The sequence below is a fragment of the Lissotriton helveticus genome, chromosome 11, assembly GCF_964261635.1.
Source record: "Lissotriton helveticus chromosome 11, aLisHel1.1, whole genome shotgun sequence".
Lineage (NCBI taxonomy): Eukaryota > Metazoa > Chordata > Amphibia > Caudata > Salamandridae > Lissotriton > Lissotriton helveticus.
In genome coordinates this window covers 920,254,760-920,280,287 of record NC_136072.1, presented here as the reverse complement: position 1 = coordinate 920,280,287, position 25,528 = coordinate 920,254,760, and the positions used below count along the sequence as shown (strand labels likewise).

The following is a 25,528-nucleotide window of genomic DNA, read 5'->3' as shown; positions in this document are numbered from 1 at the left end:
CCATCCATGATAGTAGGCTTTGGGAGGCAGGAAACCCCATCATCTGCCCCACTGGAAGTCTATACCAGCAGACCAATGGATTCTTCAGAATATCAGAAGGGGCTACTCCCTCCACTTCATGATTCCCTCTCTACTCATGCCACCTGCTTGTGACTGGCTGATGGAGGACCATCTTACTTTGCCCCGCCAGGAAGTGACAGCTCTCTTGGCCAAGGGACTCATAGAGATGGTGCCTACTCCAGACCTAGTTTGTGGTTGTTATTCCCGCTACTTTCTGGTGCCCCAAAATTATGGAGGCTTTTGTCCTACCCTAGACCTGCACCCTCTTAATTCCTTCCTCAAGAAGGAGAAGTTCAAAATGCTCACGCTCACCCTGGTTTTGTCTTCCCTGGATCTGGGAGACTGGATGATAGCATTAGACTCGAAGAATGCATACTTCCACCTTCCAGTCCTGCCTGCCCATAGGTGTTACCTGCTGTTCACAGTGGGCCATGAGCACTTTCAGTTCACTGTGCTCCCCTTTGGCCTTACCAGCACCTCTCGGGTGTTCACCAAGGTGATGGTAATGGTTGCAGCTCATCTACGGAGATCAGGGATGCCAGTCTTCCCCTATCTTAATGACTGGCTGTTGAAGGCGGGCTCATCCCAGGCTGTCATTTTCCATTTCGAGAGTACGGCTGACCTCCTGCATTCGCTGTGGTTCACTATCAACGTGCCGAAGTCACACCAGACTCCCTCTCAGATGCTCCTTTTCATAAGAGCTGTTCTGGACATGGTGCATTTTCGGGCTTATCCTCCTGAACAGATATTCAGGCTATGATACCGATATTTCTGCCTCTATCCTGGATTTTGATGAGACTAACTCCAAGGCATTTGGGGCTTATGGCTAGGCCTGGGTGGTGAACTCCGCTCCGTTTGCAGAGTTTGCAGAGTTTTCTACACTCCGCGCAGCTCGTGCAGTGTAGAAAACTCCACTTGGTGTAGTGCAGCAGAGTTTTTTACCCTGCCCGTAATTGCGAACGGTAAGTACCTGAGCACGAGCTGCCACTCGGGTAGAATTTCTACTTGAGCAGCAGGCAGACCAACGCGAACTGTAGTTCGCACTGCACTCCGTCATTTGCGGAACTCTGCTGAGCTTTTTGTAACTTTGCGAAGTTCCGCGTAGCAAAACTCTGTGAACTACGCCCAGGCATACTTATGGCCTCTTGCATCCTGCTTGTGACACATGTCCACTCAGCAGTGGGACCTGAAGTTCCAATTGGTGCAGCATCAGCGAAATCTCTCCTACATGGTCCAAATCTCAGAGGGAATTGCACAAGGTCTACAGTGGTGGTTAATGAACCGCAAGTGGGTTTGCGGCCGACCCCTCGCCCTTCCCCAACCATATCTGAAAGTAGTGACAGATGCGTCACTCCTGGGATTGGGCGGCCATCTTGGAGGGGTGGAGATGAGAGGCCTCTGGTCTCTGGCAGAATATGGACTTCACATCAACCTTCTAAATCTCCAGGTGATCTTGCTGGTATTGAAAGCCTTTCTACCTTCAATAGAGGGAAGGCTAGTGCAGGTGCTCACGGACAACCACTGCCATGTGTTACTGCAAGAAACAGGGTGGAGTGGGAATGTGGACCCTTTGTCAAGATGCCCTGTGTCTCTGGACATGGCTGGAACAGCAGGGCATATCCCTGGTGTTTTAACACCTGGTGGGCTCTCTAAACGCCAGGGCGGCTTAACTCAGACAAAAATGCCTAGAGGATCACAAATGGCATCTCCATCCAGAGGTAGTACAAGGTTTCTTTGCCACTGCAGAGAATGTGCAATCAGCAGTTATGCATGCTGGAGTTTTCAAGACGGAAAACACTTTTCGTCGCGAGTGTAGCTCAGCCATCCTGTTTGCCTTTCCACCCATACCACTCCTGCCCAGAGTTCTGAAGAAGTTAAAAAAACAACTGGACCCAAGACATTCTTGTGGCTCTGGAGAGGTTTCGGAGAGTTAGCTATCCCGAGCTGTTGAGCATTGTCATTGGTCCTCAGATTAGGCTGCTCCTTTGATAGGATCTTCTGTTGCAGCAGCAGGGAAGGGTTCTCCACCTGAACCTGCCAACACTTCACCTTCTGGCATGGCGATTGAGCAGCAACAGATGACAGCATTTGACCTTCCGCTGGAGGTCTGCAATGTTATGCTGGCATGCAGGTGTCCCTCCACCAAAACAGTTTACACCTGCTGTTGGAACAAGTTTGTGGCATGGTGTGCAGAGAAACAGGCTGACTCTCTTTCTGCTCCCCTCTTTCAGGTTATTCTGTTTGTTCATTCCCTTTCCCAGCCGGGCTCTGCTCTGTGCTCTAAGAGCTACCTTTCTGCTATATCGGATTATTTACTGTTGCCTGACCAAACGTCCCTCTTCCAGTCCTCTATTGTAAATAGGTTCTTGAAAGGTTTGCAGTATATGTTTTCTCATTCTCCCTTCATTATGCTTCATTGGGATCTTAATCTGGTGCTGAAGTTCCTCATGTGTGCTCCCTTTGAGCCCCTGCACAATGTAATGTACAATTATTTTGTATAGAGCGCAATTACCCGAAGGGGTCTTAGCGCTAGCGGTTTGTCACTTGAAAGTCGGCAATGAGAGAGCAGGTCACTAAGATAGACTGAGTGATTCAGCAAAAAGCCAGGCTTTTAGCTGCTTTCTAAACTGCAGCAGGGTGGATTGGGAGCGCAAAGTTAGAGGCAAAGAATTCCAAAGTGTACTAGCACAGAAGGAGAAAGTCCTGCTACTCCCATCTACCTTCCTTTAGTTTGGGGACAGTTAACATTCTGTCTGAACTAGATCTAAGGTATGGCTAGGAGAGTACCAGGAGAACGCTTTCTAAAAATATTTTGGTCCAGTCCGGTGAAGAGCTTTATGGACCAGACACAGTGCCTTAAAATGTATCCTGTTCCTACCCCAAAGACAATGTAGACCCTGCAATGCTTGAGAGATGGGAGCAAACTACTGGCTACAGTTTGTAGAGACTGACATTTTCAGCAGTTGCTTATGAGTGTACAAGGCATTGTAGTTGCCTAACTTTGAGATGACGAGTGCCACCATCACTGTTTTTTGTAGTTCCATAGGAAGGAATTGGAGGATCTTCTTTAAAGTCATGAGCAAGAAAAAGAATGAAAAGGGGATTTTGTTTATTTGCTCTGGGAAACACAGTTTGGTATCAAAGATGATTCCCAAATTTCTAGCTTTTTGAGTAGGAGAAGAAAGGGGGCCAAGGCCAGATGGCCACCATGATGAGTTCTAGAAGGTGGAGTGATTCCCAAAAAGCAAGACCTCGGTCTTATCTGAGTTTAGCTTCAAGCAATTTCTTTTCATCCAATTTGCAATGTGAAACATCCAGCGACAGAAATCTTTGGCCTCCTCTTCGCCATCAGTTGATATTGACATCACAATTTGTGTGTCATCTGCAGAAAACTGCTAAACCATAACTGCGGATGAGATTGACCAGACGCGTCACATAGATATTGAAAAGGGTGGGGCTAAGAGAGGACCTCTGAGGCTCCCCACAAGGAAGGGTGAAGGGATCCGAGATGGAATCTCCCAGCTCCACAGTCTGTTGCCTATCCCATAGGAACGAGCTCAGTAAGGTCAGTGCTGGCTTCCTAAAGCCCAGAGACTGGAGCCAAATTAGGACAAGTGAATGGAGGACTGTATCAAAGGCCGCCGATAGATCTAGTAAAATCAATGCCGACTTTCCGCCTTTGTCAACCACCATTCTCAATTCTTTGGAGGCTGCTACCAGAGCTGAATCAATACAGTGATTTGCTCTGAAACCATACTGTGAGAAATCAAGACGCTGGTTAATCTAACAAAGATACAATGTCCTCATTCATAGCCTTCTCTAATATCTTGGCAGGAAGGGTAAGGAGAGATATATGCCTGTAGCTTCTCACATCTTTCAGGTCCAAGAAGATTTTTTTCAGATAGCCCGGAACTGTCCTATGGTCATTATCTCATTTAGAAGATCCATAAGCGGACCAGCTACTGACCCAAATATCTCATGTAAGACCTGAGAGGGGCAGGGGTCCAAAGGAGCCACAGACTTGGTAGAGTTAATGAGATTAATCACCTTTTCTTTAAGAAATATGCTCAATTTTCCAAACTTTCTAGAGTCTGGGCCATTGCAGGATTGTTGAGTGTCTAACCCTTCTACAGGGTCCAAAACACCTACATAGTGGGTGTTCTGGTTTTGATTGAAATCCTGGAAGATAAGATTCACTTTGGCCGGAAAGAACTTAGCCAGCTTATTGCAGAAAGATTGGTCGAGGTAGAAAGTTCTACCATTAGTAAAATTAGACAAGGATTTAACCGTTTTGAATAGCTCTCTGGTGGTATCTTTACCTGAACTTAGATTTTTCAGTAAAGTATTTGGACTTTGCTGCAAATATTAGTGCCTTACACTTCACAAGAATCCTTTTATATCTAGTCTTTTCTTCCAGGCAGTACTCTTTCCACCATCTGCGCTCTTGAAGTCTACATTTCAGTTTGAAAGCTTCTAATTCTTGTGAGTACCAAGGGCTGGTGTTTTTTTCCTACGGCACTTTATTCATTTTTCTAGGATTAATCTGAGAACTGCTGATCCTAACCAATGTGTATAATTCACTGCAGCAGTTTCCATGTTTTCTGAGACTGGGTTTGAATTATAAAGAATACAATTTAACTCTTCAAAATTGAGATTTTTCTAGGGATGGCATTTAAAAGTTCTGGATACATTTGTGCAGGGGCCCTTATCAGGGGGAATATTAAGTGAGAGAAATTATGGGCAAGACCTGATCCACACTCAAATCCTGATTATTAAAAAATACTCCATCAAGAGCATGATTTGCCTGGTGAGTGGGTTCCTTTATGATCTGTGTACGATTGAAACATTTAAGGTTCTCCACCAGATGATCAGTGCCAGAGTTAATTGTAAGCTCTAACTGAAAAATAAGATCACCCATAATAGTAAAATTTGGAATTTCAACACAGAATTCCATGTAAACCTATATCTTTTGGGTAAAATTACCCCTGGGGCCTGGTAAATAAGAAGGCCCTGAAAGGAATATGTATTATTCCGTTTCAGATTGAATCTAAATTCTTCCCATTTAAGTTGGAAGATGGGTTGAAAGATTGCTTTAATGGATTTGTGATAAACTATCGTAATTCTCCCCCCCTTTAAACAAGCTTGGTCAACTCTTTCAAGATTGATTCCATCCGGAATGGCCATTTTTAAAACCCGGTCTGAGAAGTTATCTGCCCAGGTCTCTGTGAAAAATGTAATATCAGGTTTATGTTGGCCCATAAAATTGGCAAACTCATATTTGTTTTTGATTAACGACCTAATGTTTAATACTAAACAGGAAATCGCCCTCCCAGTGTTTTGCCTCTCAGTTATCACAGCAGGGGGTGTCTGAGATATATGTTGTCTTTGCTGGGACGGAATGTCCTTATGAATCATGGGTGTAACAGGAAATAGGCTTACGGTCATTGCACTGCTCTTCAAGAGCATCTCTGGAGTAAGGATGTCATGTAAAAAGGCCAGGGTACCTGGCATTGTCCAGGCACGCATGGGCACAGAGAGGTTTGCCTTTGGTGCGCCCTCGTGTGCCAGCGGCACACCCGCTGTGTGCCTGGGCCATCATTGTGTGTTATACCTGGTGGTGCAGTGCATTAGACCACTAACCTGTTCTCTCAGACTCCTTACCATCAAGACGGTCTTCCTGGTGGCAATAACATCTGCCCAGAGGGTCAGTGAGCCTCAGTCTTTGCCATCCAAGCCGCCATACTTGAACATTTACCCTGACAAGCTGGTTGTACAAAATAGAGCTTCCTTTCTGCCGAAAGTCGTCACTCCCTTTCAGGTAGGCCAGTCTATCGTCCACCCCGACTGGACCCAAAAAGAATGTTGTTGTTCTACCTTGACCGCCCAAGAAAGTTCCGGGTGGATTATCAACTCTTCGTGAGGTATGTTCGAGCGAAGAAGGGATGGGCACTTTGCCCCCTTGGGCCTGCAGAACTGTTTGGTTCGAAATCGTTTACCAGATCCACCTCCAGTTTTGCATGAGTATCTATTCTCAGGTAAGGAATCGGGGGTAGAAGTCTCGATCAGATGAATAATTTAGTTACCATAGGTAACTCCTTATCTGGTAGAGAATCTGTCTAGCAACGGATTCCTTAACAACCCACCCATACTCTCCGCTCTATGAACGGATTGCTATGGACAGGGTATTTCCCCTTTCAGGGCCAGAGTTTTCCATTCCAGTGATCAGTTTTGTTTGTGGTTCCGCACTCCTGGCTTGGAAAGTTGCAAAAAGATTCTTACATCAGCATGCTAGGATGGCACCTATACAGGCACCTCGCACATCACATCCGGTGCAGATGCCGCCACGCTGCCATGTGGAACTGATCAATGACACTTACCGGTGGGCAGGGGTACTGCTCCTGAAAAAAATTCCAGATCCAGTCTACCACCTGGGGATAATTCTTAGGTAAGGAATCTGCGGGTAGATAACTCTACCAGATAAGGCATTTTCTAAGGTAAACAACTTGTTCAAATGGCACACTAAACATGTACTGACATCAAAGTGTCAGTGTTCCTTTGTCATTTAAATACATTTGTAACCACATACGTTTTTAGTAATTTTTTCACTGACCAAAAATAAATATAGATTCGATACGAAATAATTAAATATGGTTAAAGGCATACATTATTGTCAAAAAAGAAATACCATAAAACCGGGAATGCTATCAATTAAGTGCTGCTTCCTGGTGAAGGATAGCAAGAGTAGAATGAGAAGTGAGAAATGGGCATGACTGCACAAAGCTTCGAAACAGTTGTATACCTACTCTCCATAGGGATTTTCAGCTAATTATGTGCATTCCGTGTGATATCGGCTCCTCACCCAGTGACCATGTGAAGAGAGCCGCCATCATGTGACACACAGTGGCACTGTGTGAGTTGGATGGTCTGATTTCCGTTGTCCAGAGTAAGGGAAGGTGGTGGTGCTCCCTCCTAGAGGCAGATATGTGTGGTGAGTGTTCGGTTTCTGCTGTAAAGGCAGGTTGTGGGGGTTTAGAGTCCTTAGAGTCTTTACAGTCATGAGATTGATTTAAGGGGAGATTGATGTGCATAGAATGACAGTAATCTAGGTGCCTATTGATTGGTGCACCAACCAGCAGTTGTCTGTCCTCGCACAGGAGGATCTGTCTCACTATGCTTATTTGATAACTGCATGATTTTTCAAAATAACCAGTTTGTCTGGTAGCGGGGTTCATTATCGAAGACGATTGATAGGTTTCTTGCCCATTGATTGGCGAGGTTGTGGTATTCTAAGTGAGCGAGCTTGGAGTGGAAATGGGGAGGAGAGGAAAGGAAGGCGGCTCATTGAAGTTGAGGTTTGGCAGAGATTGGGAATCCATTTTAGGAGCCATTGCATTTGTTGTGTGCAAACGATATATATACCGAATGCAATTTATTTAACGAAAGACAAATCAAGTGAAATAACAAATATAGGCACATTGGTGAGGAAAGATTTGAAAATGGGAATGTAATAAATGTTTAATTGGAGATGTTAGGTTGTAAAATATGTGCAAATCACTATACAGCTGCTACTTTTTAATAAGAACATTTTTATTGATGATGTTTTTAATGAAATAACGAGTGGTTTCTTTCTTGTTACATAAAGAGATATTTGTATTCCAAGGAGAAATTATATATAAAGCATTTCTCTATTTGAAACAGCGCCTTGAAATTGTTCTCAGACTGTTAGTTTAAAATCAATAGGATTGTGCTTCATTGTCAACAATCTTTAATTGTATCTTAGAGCGTCTGCCTTTGTTCAGTGCTCGGGTGCTCTTTATCTAGGTTAGTACTTTGCAAACATTGACACACGCATTTATATAGAAATGGGTGCCATAGCCAAATTAGCTTTGTACTTGCTGTTGACATCTGCATGTATTCTAATAGTCACAGGTTCAATCCTGACAGGACCAATTCTGCTTTTCATTCTTCTAAAGTTGACAAATTGAGCACAATCAGTTGTGCAATAGTAAAGCCTGTTATTGACAGTTCATCTGAAGTAAACAAGTTATTGTCTAAATGTAGAAGACCCAGTGTGTCTGGGTGACTTTCTCAAGAGGTCTAATGTATGTTGTATATAATTAGCGAGAGTGGTTAGTTTTACAGCACACCAAGTAGGATGGCTGGAAAGTTGTGATTGCTTAATTTCAGGAACAGCTGTCGATGTGCAGGAAGGAGTTGGACATTTTAGATCTTTATTGAAAATGTTTCTGAAAAGCATAGTGTGCGCAATTAAATGGGGAAATCCGCTATGTTGAACACAAAAGACACATCAAAGAGCTTTAGGATGGTCACAGTGAGGTAGTCTTCAAGAAGTATGTGTTTTTAGGATAGCCAACTCACTATGGGCCCGATGTAGGTCGCCAGTTACCGGTCGGTATTTGGGTTTTGCTATGTAGGGGGCTGAAAATTACAGAATCGGTATATTTACCGATTCGGTAAAATTACCGATTCGGTATTTTACCGAATCGGTAATTTTACCGAATCGGTAAATATACCGATTCTGTAATTCCAAATGTAGGTGGCACAGTTTACAGTGCCACAGGCCCTTAGAAATGCGTTATTTACCATGTAATACTGTTGCATGGGAAATTACGAATTTCTGTGTACATGCACATCTGTGCATGTACACCTGTGCAATGTATGTGTGTCACATTGCACACAAGCCAAAAACTGGGGTGCTACAGGGTGTCAAAGTGACACCCTGTACCCCTTGGCAATTCGGTATTTTTACCGATTCTGCAATTACAGAATCGGTATTTGCCATTGATTCTTATGGACTTCAAGGCCCATAGGAATCAATGGCAAATACCGATTCTATAATTACAGAATCGGTAAATACCGAATCATACCGATTCGGTATTTTTTACAGAATGAATACCTACATCAGATTTACCGATTCATGAATACCGAATCGGTAATATTCGGTATTTATGAAGCGGTAAATCTGATTTACCTACATCTAGCCCCATGCCCTTTTCTGTGGCCTGGCACGGTTAAGGAGGTTGAAATTATTAACACCTTCTTGGATCTTAACAGCAACAGGTATTTGGGCGTATGTAAAAGTTTTGGAAGACGGAAACTTAACTCGTTTGTTAAGTTTTGATCATCACAGTTTCGAAAAAGAGAACAGAGACATTTTGATCTATTTGAATTAGAACAATAAAAACTTTACGTTATCACAGTCAGTTACCATTTCATAACTTTTGCTGAATCGATAAAGAAAGTTTCGACCATTGTGTTCTAGCCAACACACTCTACTATTTTAAATGTAACAAATAAGTGTTCCTTGAAAAATAACATACTTGTGGTTGACCATTCATAAATGGCAAATGTGATACCTGTTGTATGATATTGTTTCTGCTCCAAAACCTCTAACTACCTAGTAAATACAGTTTTGATCAGCTATTTTCAGGAGAGTCAATGTAGATTACAGAATCTTGACTAATCTTTGCAAGCAGCAGTTTTCAGAAAAAAATTGTACGAAACATATTCTTTTTCCTACGAGACATATATTTCAGTTACAGTGCTTAAAATAAATATAATAGAATACGTTCTACTATTTCCAAACACAACCTACAAAATCAACAAATTCTAATCTCCATTATAATACTCTTCCGAGGCTCTTCTGCGATGAATATAATAGACATTGGGTAAATAGTGGTCTCACATTCTCTTGCTGCAGGAAAAGGGATGTCATATTAGTAGATTAGCAACATTCCATTGCTACTGACATGACACAAATGTGCCCAATTTCGCTTTGTGCTTAGGTGAGTACAATCCTTGATATAACTAAGGTTAATGGGATGGTAGGTGTTTAAGACCATAGGATGTAAAATTATGAGGGAATATTAGCAGCCACTGTCAGCATTGCTTTGTCCGTTGCTGGTCAGCGATGAATTTAGTAAAGTTAGAAATTATTGAACAATGGCAGAGAAGTCAAAGGAGAAACCACCAAGGAGACATTGGCCAAAGAAGCAAATCAGCGTAAAGCGGAATGAAGACTGGCAGCTAACAAGAAAGATCCATTTTGAGACGGAGTATTCTCTCCACTAGAGACTAAATTATGCCCTAAACTCCTTGAATAAAATGCGGGTTAATAGAATCGATAAGGAGTAGGAAACGATCATGTGGATAGTGTTTCTCCCTCATAAGAAAGTGACCAAGGCATTTCACGCTATCATTCCTAAAATGTGTGTGCTTATTGCTGGTGTAATTTGCAGAATGTTACCGGCGGAGTAACATTTTGCATACGGCATGAGCAAAACAGTCAGCAGTCAATTTTTTTGCACCCCTGCAAAAAAGAATTCAAATTCTACTATGACATTCTTTCTTAGGGATATGCTAACTTCGTTTCTGGAGCAAATAGGAGCTTGCTCCCAATACATAATTTCAGCTTGACAATAAATTGTACCTAAGGCAGGAATATGAATTTCGACCGGTGAAAGGCCTACTGGCAAATAGGTCACATATTGTGTTTGCCACCTTGAAATATGGAGTAAACCACACTGTTTCACACACTGTCCCCATTCCAAGTTGCTTAACAAGGAATGGGGTGCAGACTACACTCAGTCCATACTGAACCCTGAGGCATTAGCATTTAACAAGTGTGCATTTGACGTAGAATGAATGCCTAAGTGTTGACCACTAGCTTACAGATGCACCATCTGACCCTACATTTGCCCTAATCATTTCTACCGTTTTCTGGGGGCCTATTCCACCACAGCAAAGAGCACCAGGGCCTCTTTTCCTAGTTTACCCACCATGCTGTTGGCTACTCCCATGGGGGCTAGACAATTCCTTAGTGTGTTTTGATAAACTTTGTAAAGTGCATGGTTAATGAGAAAGTAATTACATTTTTTGTATTTTGGAAACATTCGATAAGTACATAGATTTCAATAGAAATCAAAGGGGAGATACCGAGATACATTTTAGAAGATGCGAATAACGTAGCACCTCGAACAGGAAGAGTGTTCAGGAACAAAGTGAAAATCAAATATTCTCAAATAGAGATCATAAGGAAATACTAAGGGCTTAATTCAGAATTACCTTTATCTGTAATAGGGCGCAAATGGGCTTTCTTGGATCTGTGAAATTCTGTTTGGGGAGATAATTTACGAAATGGAACGAGGCCCAAAGTGGGTTAAGCACCTTTGATATTGAAATGCTACTAGCATACCTTCCAATTTTTTTAAAACATTTTTAGTTTATTCGTTGCTACAACTTTTATGCCCTGGTGTGCCTATTGCAGGTAACGTGGACCTTCAAGGACGGAAAATAACGGTATGAACATTGATAACATTTTGTACAGTAGCATAAGGCAGCACAAAATCTGAACTGAGATCAGGAGAGTGAAAATAAGGCACAAATTGGCACATTCATATTTTCAGAGAAATCCCTTTACGGTGTGGGCATCTATAGGAAATCCACCAAAGCCTCTGTCTTGTACTCGGAATTTCTTATTTATTTAAGCGGCCTCATCCTTTGGTACCAATATGAATGGCTTCAGCTATCCTCAGCTCTACTCTTATTGCTGAGTAGGAAAACAACCACAAGAGAGGGCAACAGGTATTGATTTGTTTGATAAAGTGTAACATATCAGTGCAGTAACATTTGTGAGTCTGTAAGCTCAGAAATATGGGTACCTTGCTCTTCACTGCTCAGTGACTTGTTTTATGAATGTAAGTGTTAACAATCTATAAGCCTGATTACAAGTCAGGCTAAATTATGGATCGCAATGTATATAATTATCAAATCCTCAAAGTTGTCCCTTGATGGAATCTGGCTCAAATGTATTGGCAGAGTAGAAAGATGAAAGAGTGCTGGAGTAAGATCCAGAAAAAAGGCAAACATGCTGTAATTGGTGTGTTAAATAACAATTCTGCATTGTATGCCTAATTTCTGAGTTGAAAAATGACGTTCTTCTCCAGCATTTGATCTTCTATATATTTTACATGCTTGAATCATTCCCTGTCATCAGACTGGCAATCCCCAGTAACTTTAAATAGTAGTAAGCAGTGTTAAAGCGGTCATAGACCTCAACAACAGTGTTTGTTTGGTAGCACATTCACCAAATTTGAAGCCCTCCAAACTTTGGGCAATGCGTTGCCAGTGCCAAACACTTCTACTGCCATTAGCGACCACCATAACTCAGATTTCCACTGTATGTCGTGGTCTGCCCTGGAAGTTAGTTAGGCCCATATTCACCTCTAAGTGTACTGTAAGTTGTTTCTGGAGGTATTTTCTGGACCAAGGAAACCTTTAATCTGTCACCAACTGTCATCATGACTGACAGAAAAAAAAAAACTTTCTTGAATCCTGCTATACCAGTGGTCAGAAAAAGATCTACACTTTTGACCCACATGAGCAGTGCTATTATTGCCTCTATCTAGCGCACATGGCTTAAAGCTGCAACATTAGTAAAACCTTACCTTGAAAGACCATAAAGAATAGGGAGAGGGGGTTGCCTCTCTATGTATTAGAAATAAGGAAATACCCTCCTTCTAAGGGAGATGCACCTGGTCTAAGAATGAGGTTATGAAAAGTGCTCCAACAAGCACTTCCACAAAGATGGCACAAACGCAGAAACGTGAAGTTTCCAGAGTTAGACTTCAACTCATGAAGCGCCTGCAGCAACCTCGTCACCGAAAAAGACTGGAGTTTCTTCTGGAAAAATGCTCCAAACAAAACAAACACCAGCCTGAGCAAAAACCTGCATGAAAATCCAGTTCTCTTGATGTCATAACTGAAATACAGTCCCCATCGTCCCAAACCCATTGACGTTGATGATGTCTCTGACCGCACTCCTATTGTTACCTATGTGACAGGCACCGTCGATGCTTATGAAGAGATCCAGAGACCCTGTCAATGACCAGACCTTCGTCTATGATTATATCACCTTCGTTGATGACTATTATTGAAGATAGCAAGGGTGTCTCCACTCCTGCCATTGACTCGTTCCTATCTAAAACGGCCTCGCCAACCCTTGCTTCAATCATCTATGATGCAAACCTTATCTATTTATTTATTTATTTATTTTGAAAGTTTTATATAGCGCGAACAAGATCTTTGCAGATATCAGAGCGCTTTACACAGCCGGGAATACCAACAAGAGAGTGAAATTAAACGTAATAAGTGGTAGGTACGTGAGAGAACAAAGTAGTACAGGTCCATCAATAATGTAAATATTACAGATAAATGTGTGCATAGATAGTCATTAACGTCAATAATACAGGTGAAAAACATAGTCATAGAATTCGAGCAGAATAATACAGATCGATGTAGAGTCTTTACAGATCCACGCTAATAGGTCAAGTGTATTTGGCCATAAGAATAGCTTTTACTTCTTTCTTAAAAAGTGTGATGGAGGAGATGAGCCTGGTTTCAGGAGGGAGTGAGTTCCAGATCCTGGGTGCCATTCCAGAGAAAGAGCGTTTATACGTTTTTTCCTTCCGGAATCTTCGAGGTTTTAGCAGAAGATTGTTTGTGCCTCTAGTGTTTCTAGAGCCGCCAGAGATTGACAGCTTCTGAGTGAGGTATCCGGGAGAGCTCAAGTGTAGAGCCTTGTGTGTCATGCAGGCGATTTTCAGATGTATTCTGGCTTCAAAAGGCAGCCAGTCCAGTGATTTCAAGTCAGGGGAGATATGCGAGTGTTTTTTTGATCCAGTGATGAGTCTCGCTGCAGCGTTTAGAGAAGCTCTTAGGGGTGCAGTAGTGGTTAACGGGAGACCGCAGAGGGCGGTGCTGCCGTATTCAATTCGCGGGATTACTAGTGCTTGTACTGCAGTTTGGAAGTCTTTGGCTGGTAGGAAGGGTTTAAGTTTCCTCAGGGTATTGATTTGGAAGTTCGCTCCCTTAGTAGCCTTGCTGATATGATGCTGCATGTTGAGATTGGAGTCGAGATTTATGCCTAGGGATTTCGCTGAATCCACTATGGTGGGTTGGACATTGAGTGCAGTTAACTGTTTAAGCCAGGTTTGAGTGGTAGAGATCTTCGCGGGAGGTGAGATCAGCAGGAATTCTGTTTTCAGAGCATTGAGTTTGAGATGATTATCAGCAAGCCAGGATTGGGTGCTTCTGATCGTTGAGTTCAGGAGTAAGATGTCATTGGGGGATTGTAATTTGAGATATAGTTGGGTGTCATCTGCGTACATGTGAAAAAGTACATTGGATGCTTGTAGCAAGGTGGTGAGAGGTTCCATAACTAGGTTGAACAAATTTGGTGATAGGGAGGATCCTTGGGGGACACATAACGAAACAGGTATTGGAGAGGACATCAGGTTGTTACTTTTGAATTTCTGCGACCTGTTGTGTAAAAAGGAGGTGAACCACTTGAGAACAGTCCCAGAAAGACCCATTCTTGTGTTCAAAAGATCGAGTAACTTCTCATGTTTAACAGTGTCGAATGCTGAAGAGAGATCAAGAAGGATGAGGAGGCAGGTATCACCTTGATCTAGGATTTGAAGGGCGTCGTCAATTATGTGAGTGATAGCAGTTTCAGTGCTGTGTCCTGCTCGGAAGCCTGATTGATGAGGGTTGAGGAGATCAAACAGATCAATGTGTTTAGTCAGTTGTAGTTGTGCGCATTTTTCCAATAGTTTGGCGAGAGTGGGAATATTGGTAATGGGACGGTAGTTGTTTAGGTCGGATGGGTCGGCAGTAGGTTTCTTTAGCAAAGGTGTGACTTGTCCAACTTTGAGGGAGTCAGGGATGGTTCCTTCTTGGAGCGAGCTGTTGATAATTTTAGTCCAGAGTGGAAGGAGCAGTGGGGTGAAATCTTTGACAGCGTTAGCAGGGAGGGGATCCGTGAGGTGATTGGAAGGTTTCAAGGTGCTGAGCAGTTTGCCTAATTCTTCTTCGGAGTAGGTTTCAAAGGATGACCATGTTGCATTGTTTTTAGGTTCGGTGGGTGTTATGCAGTTGAGTGTGGTGTGGAGTCGTGCGTCAGTGCGGAGATCATTTTTTATGTTGTCAGTTTTTTGGGTAAAGAAAGCGGCGAAGTCTTCACAGGAGGGTGCTTCGTACAAGGTACTGAGAGGTTGGGGTTGTTCCTTGGCTTGTGTTCTGATTAACTCAAACAGTTTTCTTGGGCGGTTTTTTGCTTGGTCGAGCTGGAGGCTGAAGAAGTTTGCTTTTGAGCGCTTTATTTTCCTGAAGTAGGCGTTTCTCTTTTTCTTCAGGGTTTTCAAGTACAGTGCAGAGGGAGCTGCCCTCCAGGTGCGCTCTGCCATTCGCATGGCTCGTCTATCTTCATTGAGACTCCCGTCGTACCATGGATTGGAGATTTTAGTGGAGACTCTTTTTAGCTGCATGGGAGCAGCCTCATTAATTATTGAGGTCATGGCGTTGAGATAGTGGTCAGTCAGGGATTTGATATCTGTAGCGCCCGTAGGCCGGAGTAGGAGGTCGCGGCTGTTCGGGGGTATGGAGTATGGGTTGAGTTTTTTCAGGTCTCTTTTCCAGACTTTAGGTCTGGAGGATTGAACCGAGTTGAGTTTGACTTTTTCATTGATGTGGAATGTGACAATATGATGGTCTGACCAGTCACAGGGTTGGATAGACTCAAGTTGAATAGCGTCCTCTTTGGCGATGATAAGGTCGAGGATAGAACCTTTCTCGTGGGTGGGGCTGTTGCATAATTGAGTGAGGTCCAAGGCGTTGAGGAAGCTTTTAAGACTATTTACCACCGCATCATTGAGATCGTTCCAATGGAGGTTGAAGTCACCAAGGTATATTTGGGTGAGCTGTCGTCCGGCGTTGGTTGAAATCATGTCCATGATTTGTTGGGCGAAGATGAGGTTGTCTCTGGGTGGGTGGTAAATGCCATGAAGAGAACATATCGGTTTGCCATCACTGATGATATCGAGGCAGATGTATTGGTAGGAAGTTGGAGAGGGTAGGGAAGGCGCGGAGACTTTCAGAACAGAAAGGCTGTTCCTGTATATGCATGCGATTCCGCCACCTATCTTGCCAGACCTGTCAAGCCTAATGATGTGGTAGTTGGGGGGAACCAGAATGTCCATTATCTATGACATCGTCATCTGTAGTCATTGCTACGGGGGGACAGCCATGACAACGCGGGCTTTACACCGCGCTGCCATTACGACGCTGCCATCACAACGCAAGTCGTTACAACGACTTGCGCTGGATGGCGCTAAATACTAAGGAATAGTAGATTTACTATTCCAACACCTTCCCTATTGTTGCGTAGGCTGGAGTTGGAATAGTAAATCATACTATTCCAAAATCCAGCGCCTACAGCGCAAGTCGTTGTAACGACTTGCGTTGTAATGGATGCGTCGTAATGGCAGCGTGGTGTAAAAGCCCGCGTTGTCATGACGTACATCCTTGCTTCGCTAGCCACTTTTTCACCTGTAAAGGTAACAGCAAGCCTTCCCATCCAAATTCTGGATTCTGAACTGGAAGAGGATTTCTGTGACTAGAATACCTCTGAGACTGCCTATTTCCCTACACAGTTTGATGTGCGTTACATTTCAGAGTTTGAGGGATATGCCTTCTATAAGAGAATCCTTACCAGGACTATGACTATCAGCCACAGACTTCTGTAACTGATAACCCTCCTCAATCCTGTGCACCTCATAGTTGATATACAGACTCTGTGGTCATGCAGGGTGCCTGTTGCATTTTTGTCAACCTTATAGCTGATAATGTACACCTTCCAAAGACTACTCCCTCAACATCCTGCCAGACAAGCTATGTGCTCCCCACCGTTGCCTCTACCTCCCCTACCACCTCCAATACCACCTCTACTACTAATGTCTCCTCTGTCACCTTCACCCCCTTTGCTTCCAACAGACCAGCCTCCAGAGTAGGTCGAGCCAACTCCTAAGGATATGGGAGACAAGGACTCATCAGATTCAGTGTACTCTGATTTGGAGGAATAAGGCAAACTATCATTAATAGAGGTAATGAGAAGTGGGATTGATTATATCATACCAAATGAAGGAGACAAATTGCCTGTTCAACCAGACTCACATCCAGACATTATTGACCATATCCATGCAGTGATGAAAAGGTCAGCTACAAAATTCAATTCCCCAATGACCTTGGTGCAGGAGCAATACTTGCTGTATGACTTCAAGGAGCAGCCAAGCATAGCTTTTAGGTCCATGCCGCTACTGGACTTTGTTTTGGTCAGAAGGACTACAATTGATGAAAATGTCAGTCACATTTTCAGCTTCACTGCTTTCATAATTTCATTTTTTCTAAAAGAAGTACTGGGCCCCAGACTCAGCCCCTGACTGCGTCATAGGCTATCCCAAACCAGGCTCCGTTATCTTGCCTGCGGCCCAACACGAACCAAAGAACCACCTCATATCAGAGGATAAGAGGTAGACGTCTAAAGCCATCATTAAAGAGGGTTCAACAACATCAGCAGTAACTATTGACGATACAATGGACGTTTCAAACACAGGATTTTGCCAGTTGCTCATAGCAGCTGGATTAAGACAACAGGGATGGCTGAGATCTACAGCCTCCCAAAATGAGCTCCCATGACACTCAAAACTGAGCTTAACTCCTCACAACACCCCCCCTCTCCCCAGCAAACCCCTCTCAAGAGATGGGGAGGGAATTTCCCTTTTTGCCCCCACATGGGAGTCCATAACATTGGACCAATGGGTGCTGAAGATTGTACACTCAGTTAGTTCATATGTTGAAATTTCTAGAGAAACCACCTGTCTGCCCACCCAGGAAGTAACAGCATTTTCATTTGAGGGAACTGCACCATTCTATTCTCCTCCTCCTCCTCAAAGGAGTGATAGAAACGGACATGAAAACCCTGGGAAATCCAGGATTTCATCCCCAAATTCTGTCTGACAAGAAAGAAGACAAGGCAATGTAGACCTATTCCGGACCTCAGGGAGCTGAATGAGTTCCTGAAAAAAACCAAATCTTTCACATGATAACACTCCAAACAGTCCTTATGATATTCCACAGAAACAATTATCTGACATCTGTGGATCTTCATGATACCTAGTTCCACATCCTTATACTCTGAAAGCACAGGAAGTACCTCCACTTTTCAGTGGCAGGACAGTACTAACAATTCAATGCACTTTAATTCGGCCTCAAGTATATTTACCAAGTGCCCTAGCTTCAAGTCCTGCCTTCCGGGACGGGAGGGTCATCAAGTGTACCCATACTTTTCCGACTGATTCATCAAGGTGCCATCAAGGGAAGGGCAAAGACTTCTAAAGTCACCTGCATCTAGGTCTGAGACTGCACGCCAACAATTCCCCTATGGAATCACCGAAAAGCATCAGTTCTTGGGGGCGGTACTGGACACGTGGTTGTTAAAGACTTTTCTTTCTGCAGACAGACAGATGAAGCTTAAATCCATGGCAAAGACCTTACCTGTCAAGCAGTCGGTCATGGTCAGACTTTGCAAGTCTGTTCTGTGCCCCATGTAGTAGTGCATGGATCTTATACCCTGCAGGTTCCAAAGGAGATCCATCCATCAAGAACTGGACAGCCAGTGGAGACAAGTTCAAGGGCACATGGGACGACTCGGTCCAAGTGACAAGACACCTGAAAATGCATTTGTGTGGTGGTAGTTCCATATGAAGATCAATCCAGGGCTCCCATTCTATCTGTCATCGAACAGAGTGGTGCCTCCGACAAATGCATCCATGGAGGGTTGGGCAGCTCAATTGCAAGAACTGTCAACAAGAGATCTTCGGTCAGATGCAGAAAAGAAGCTCCATATTAATATAATGGAGCTTGGTGCCATAAGATTGAGTCAACAGACCTTTCTCCCAAGACTTACTGGTCAAGCAGATATTACCAGGATGAACAATAAGACATCCATCTTTTATGTCACCTAGGAGGGAGGGATAAAGTCCCAGCCTCTATCGGAAGAGGCACAGATGCTATGGGACATTGTCCACTAAGCAGACATCGCCTGAGAGCATCGCCATGGATACCAAATGACCAGACGGCCGAATTCAGTCAAACGCTATCAGAGTGTCACAAGTTGGAGCTCCACCAACATCAAGTGGACTACATCTTTTACAAATGGTGTCATCCCACAACTGACTTGTTTGCCATGCAAACCAACAGGAAATGCTGGTGTGACACCATCAGGCTGTTGAAACCAGTGTCCATGGACAATTTCTTTTCAATCTAATGGAGTAGCATCTTTGCACATGCCTTTTTCCTGGTTCTGAGGGTCTTAAGGAAAGCAAATGCAGAACATTGCCCCAGCGTGACCAATCCAGTATTGAAATTATCTGTACTCCCAGCAATTCCATTAAAGGTGCCTTCCATGCTCAGTTCCAGACACAACAGAGAAATACCAATACCTCTGGTCATTGAACCTGACATCATGGTACCTGATGACCTAGATTTTGGTCATTTGGATCTCACAGCAGAATGCAGAAACATCCTGGCACAAGTACTTTGTAATCTATGGTTGAATGGAGTTACGAAGGCCATGTTTGAATAAGAATTGGCACCTTTGAATGTTTTTGTTGGTTCTTTGGCTCATGTTGTGTGGTGTTCTAGGTCCCACTATATTGCAAACCTAAACAGACGGGAATATGTGACGTTATAACGCGATCAAAATGATTGTAGAACTTTACATCGCAGTTTTTACAATTCAAGTTGTTACAATGGTTTGCGCCGGAGGGCCCTGGACTTAAGAATAGTATGATTTACTATTCCAACGCTAGGCTATGCACAGTAGAGAAGGTGTTGGAATAGTAAATCATACTATTCCTTAGGTTATAGCGCCATCCAGTGCAAGTCGTTCTAAAGACTTGTGTTTTAATACCCGCGATGTAAAGGCATTTTGATGCAATGCCAGCGTGTTACTGGATGTTTCCCAACAGACGGTGTATTGTTTTTCTTCTAGTTACCCCTGATGAAGGGTTTTCTACTCCCAAAATGCATTGAGTCATTTTCGAGACTGTATTCCATTGAAGATCAGTGGCGGCTGCTATTAGTGCTTAGGGGTTAGGTGGGGGAATAAAATAAAAATTGAAGTGCAAAAACAAAAAAGAATTAAAAAGCACACTTACCTTGCGCTCCAACAGCCGCCACCTTCCTTCTCTTAGTCGATCCTGGACTCTGACAGCGCAGACTCCTAAATGCAAAATCCCAGCTCTTCTGTCATGCTGGGAATACCATTCCCAGCATGAGAGAAGCGCTGTGATTGGTCTGAGCGGCTTCTTTTGCCGCTCAGACAGTGCATTGGAGCCTTGGGTGTTTTTCCAACCTGGCTGTGCAGCACAGCCGGGTTAAAGAAACTTAAGTGCACATGTGTATTTGGCCGGCCTAGGCCGGCCGGCCAAATACACATGCACACTTAAAGTGTTCACCACTCCCCCCCCTGCCACGCCTCTTCAACAGGATTGCCTGGCCCCGCCCGTCCCACTGAAGACTCGCTTGTTAGCTTTTAAGCAAAAATGTGCTCCTCCAACATTATGGAGCCGACCCTGTTGAAGATATCGGATATATTTTCGAAGATGTATAACAAAGGAATATTGATTTTGTTGTTGGATGTTATTAGACGATTTTGACTGAATCGAAGATTCAAGTCGGAAAAACATTTGAAATTGAATTGAGCTTGGTCTTCTAGACAGTAGGATTCAGCATTAACTTGATTGAGCCTACGGGCCTTTTTTGAATCTGTGCTTCTTGGGACTTTTTTGAGACTGTGTGACTAGGGACTGGCCAGCAGGCTTGCTGGCAGCAATTTAACTCGACTAGTCGTTGCTCTACAGGACAGAGTACACACCAAGACAGCATGTCATCAGTTGTATTCTTTTGAATAAATTCAGTTAATTTAATTGAGTGCATCATCCGGTTGTTCATTCTATGTGAACAATACTAACACTGGAAAACTGGAGTTACAGGTAAATCACTAATTTCTAACCATGCTTGGTCAATATCTCACCCCAAGATAATGGTATTTACCGGGTTTTGCAAATTTTCCATCCTATTGAGCACAACTTGCATATCAGGGTCTCTGAATGGTTTTTCTGGCAGCTCACAAGAACTAATCCTTCTTTGGAGCATGACGATAGGGAAATCCCACCGTTCACCTCGACACACACTATACAGAGCATGGTCTATCCATGCACACCCTCATTAAAGTCCCTCTGTGGGCAAACCCGTTACACCTAAAAGTACAAAGTAGCCAAGCAGTTGGTGAGTGTAAACTATATGAAAATCACACCTTAATGGAAAAAAAGCAGTTGCTTACCTTAACTTACTTACCTTAACTTGTCTGTAGAGCCGCAATGGCAAAATATATGCTAGCCCTCTTTATCTGGTCTTGAGTTTGTCTTTTGATGCCCAATGCAATGCAAGAGCAAAGTGCAAAACTTTGCAATAGTAGTACGTTAGAGGCCTCTGAATATGGGAACCTTTGTCGCAATGAGGAGTGATAACTGAGCTTAAGGAGGTTGAGAATAATTAGTTAGGGACCAAGGGCTTCACCAGACTGTCATCGTTAGAAGGCCTCTGCCGTCCAGATCTCAAGGTTCTGCTAAAGTTAGGTCACACCAAAGACATCCCTTTGGAAGGTCCTGTTGCATTGAATATTCAAGCTCAGCGATTTTCTTTACTTTTTCATATCTGATTGGTCCAGTGTCACCTAGTGCAGTGTTCCTGCCTGTCTCACATACCTTATTAGAATTTCGCCCCAGCCACAAGCTGTTTTACTGTAAAATGGTTTTGTTCTTTGTTTATTTTTAGGGTTTGGAATTCATGTAAACTTATAATGTGTTTACATTGTTTATCGTTCATTTATCTTGTACACTGCATTGACTACCCCCACATCTACCCTAGTCTACAGAGGGAACAGTTTTAAACAGAGGGTAGTGTTTTTCTATCCATCACAAACTCCTTGTCAGGAATATCTCAGTGTGATTGTTGAGAGATTTTACTTGTTGCTCTTTGAGTCTAGCGTAATCCTTGAAATTGAATCATAGAGGATTATTCACATTGAAGTAGTCTTATATTTTTAGCTTGCAAGATCTTTTGTTGGAATGAAGCGGAAAATTGGCTTGTGCATATTATGCAGCAACTTAAATATACCACTAGTTTCTAACCAGGGTCAAATGTTGAGTGATAGTAAGAAAAACCTGGAATGTGCTTACACAACAAATTAGCACAAAAGAAGGTTGCAGGAAATAAAATAATAGATTAATCAAAGTGACAGATGAACAGCCATGGTGTAGCTTTTGTAACTAAGACTCATAGACAGGAGTGGGTGATTACCCCATTTCGTTTGTCTCCGAAAGCTTTGGCTACAGTTTACATCATCAAATCCTTGATGAACTGGGGACAGGCAACACTGTAAATGGACTGATGCACCATAGCATTCCGAAGTAGCCAAAAAGCAGTATGTTAGCGCTACGTAAATAACTGGACAGACTAATAATTATTCATAATGTAAGTCAAAGTGTCCAAAAAAGTTGTCCTGCACAGTCAACTGTTCACATTATGGGGTGCAGACTAGGTACTGTACACTGTTCTTAAGGCAGGATACAGCACCTAGCATACAATGAGATAGAATATTGCTAGTGGGTGGAGTTCTGTGGGTAGACTGTGGTATATGGAGCGTGGACGGAAGTGGGTCTCAGGCATTGCCAGTGCATTTCAGTGTATTTCAAGATGCCTCTCTCACTCACTCTGTCATAAGGCTTGTACCTCACCGGTAAAACTGTGCGTTTGTTGGAAAACCTAAATGTCAGGTTTGTGCCAGACTGATTCCGTGCACACCCTCAGGATATATTGGCCAATAGTCCCGTTAGCTGACAGTGCACCATCTGCACCCCTAACCTTACAGGGTAAGAAATGTGTGAGCAGCCTCAGAACATGACAACCCTGACTCCCCAAGGAAATCATGGTAATAGAGTTAGAAGCCTTTCACTTAGTTCCTTATGCATGCCCAAAGAGATACACAAGAAATGCACAATAGGTGGTTTCAATATTTTTTTGAAGCATTGTGTGTCTTGAATAAAATATGTGCACAGCAATAATAAAAAAGAAGGAAACAGAATAATGTAATTAACATTATGAGAATAGTGAAAAAGACAAACAATTCCTCCATTGTGCTAGTACCTTGAATATATGTTGTGTATAGGGCGGTCCTACCTAGCTCTTTCTACCCTAGTATGTCAAGGTGAGTTGATCTGCCAAATCCATATCCTGGTGGTCTAACTTCCCATTACCTGTGGGTAAGTGTCAGCGAGCTGCCCGTCTTGGTGTAGATTTGGACAGTCTCCCTCGCATGAGGAGACAGGAATCAGCTGAGCTGGAGTTCCGGCATGGACCGACTTCTCAGTGCAAGTGAAATACTCCTCTAAATAAACAAAGCTTGATGTCATATTTATAATAACGTCATCCATGTTGTCATGCCGAAGGCCCAGTTAGGCTGGTATTTGTTTATTCTATTATGATAGTTCTGTTGCAGAGCGGCCAAAGACAAATAACAATATTGTGGGTTCTGAACTTAGCCCTTGTACAGAATGTTGAGCGGTGTTTTGATAAAGTGCATACGAAATGGTTTTGTAAGCAACTGAGTTTGCAGAATGTTATCATGTATGTGCACACAAATGAATGTGTGTCAAAGTCATTGTGTTTCGAGATAGAAGGCAACTTAAGAATGTGTTCATGTAAAATGGCAATGTCTTAGCCGGGCCTCAATACCTCCACATGACAACTCATGCACACACTCTCTCACTTGCTCCCTCACTCGCATAATCTCAGTGACATCCCATCACTCCAAATGTTTCTACCCAACAGAGATTAGCGCCGAGACCAGGGGCCAAACACAAAACATTTTTATTGGTGCTGCTTCATGTCCTTGGTGGTAAGTTCGGGCAGTGTTTGCTGCAAATATATTTCACCACCACATTTACAAAACAAGTTTCTTGAAGTGAAAGTGCATGACAAGAACGTTTGTGTATAAATATTGCGTTGTATTTTGTTTGGCTGATGATCAGTTCCGTGGTTTTTGGTGCTGCTGTGTTTTGTGTTGCAATATTGCACTGTGAATGTGTTGCGTTTTACTGCCATTGTTTTGAGTTCTGTTTGGACTGCTTTATTGTGATGCCCCTTGTTATGTTTTAACTGTAGGCTTATGTTACAGTGTGCATGCTATTGCATTATATTTTATTGTTTTCTTTGGAAATTCCAGCAAATGCTGTTACATTTCCAGCCGGAAGCTGCATATGCCTTAAAGTTTTCTGTTGCAATCAACCATTTAAAGCTGTCTAAAGAGGAACAATATTGCTGTTCCAGGTCTTTTTCTACTTAAGGCACAAGTCAGTTCAAAACTGTGGCAGCAACCATGGTCTCAATTTATATTTTGGATGCTGGGCTGTTCTCCACCAGCACAATGGAGTAAATTAGTCTATGCAACCAAATTTAGAAATATCTGTTGGGCTGGCCGACATTTAATGCAGTCACATGAAGTGCTATCAAGGCGGTTCCTATCAATGCATTGTAACTGTGCCGTACAGCTAGGCAAAGTAACATTTTCAAATTTCAAATGCATAACCTCAAAGCGGGATTTTGTTTTTGAAAAGAAAAACAAATGTCCTCCCTCCCCATAAGGTTTTCCTGGTGATGATGGGAAGTGAAAACTCACCTGTATCTCTGCCCATCCAAATTAGGTCCTCAAATATAGTAATCAACGTTTACCAGCTCTTAATCCATCGGGCCATCGGAGGGGTCTTACCTTGGCAGAAACAGAGTAGTCTTCGCTATGGTTAAACCAAAGGTTCGCCCGAATTTAAATTGAGGGAGCGGTAAGGATACTCTGCTGCCTTTGCAATGTTGTATTATTTTCGCCAACATATAAATCAGCCCCAATGTCTTCACTTAGCTCTTGCAGTGCTCCTTTTATGTGATATTGCCCCAGAACATTTCTATAATTTAATTTATGACTTGTGCTTTGAGTACACTCTTCTTGTGACTACATGTGATAACTGCAACAAAGAGTGTGAGAACGAAAGGGATGGCTTATGAAACTATATCACACAGTAGCCCATCTATCTCACGACATGCATATGCACTTTGCAGCATATGTAACATTAGACATTTGTGTTCTATGCTACCAAGCATTGTCCCAGAGACTTATGACCAGCTTCTTAGGGACAAGAAGCCAGTAGAAATAATACTCGTTCAACAAGTTAGAACAAAATTCTTAAAAAACATTAAAGCTAATACTTGATAACTTATCTAATCAATTTGTGAGCTCATGATTACTGAATCCACCAAACTCTAAAGCCTTACCTCCGTAGCTGCCACTATAAAACTTTAATTAAGCAAAATTGGTTTATGTAAAGCCTTAGCAAAACACGTGCCAGCAGAACTGTTCAAATACTTCATTATCAGACACATTAGAAGGACAATCATGGACACCGTTATCACATCAGCGTTGTTTAAATGAATTCGT

General features: G+C 42.9%; 1 protein-coding gene across 1 annotated transcript in view; it reads right to left on the bottom strand.

The window, feature by feature from the left end:
- Positions 1–25,528, bottom strand: part of CABP7 (calcium binding protein 7) — an 828,431-nt gene that overhangs the window by 737,901 nt on the left and 65,002 nt on the right. The gene's annotated exons all lie outside the window — the stretch shown is intronic.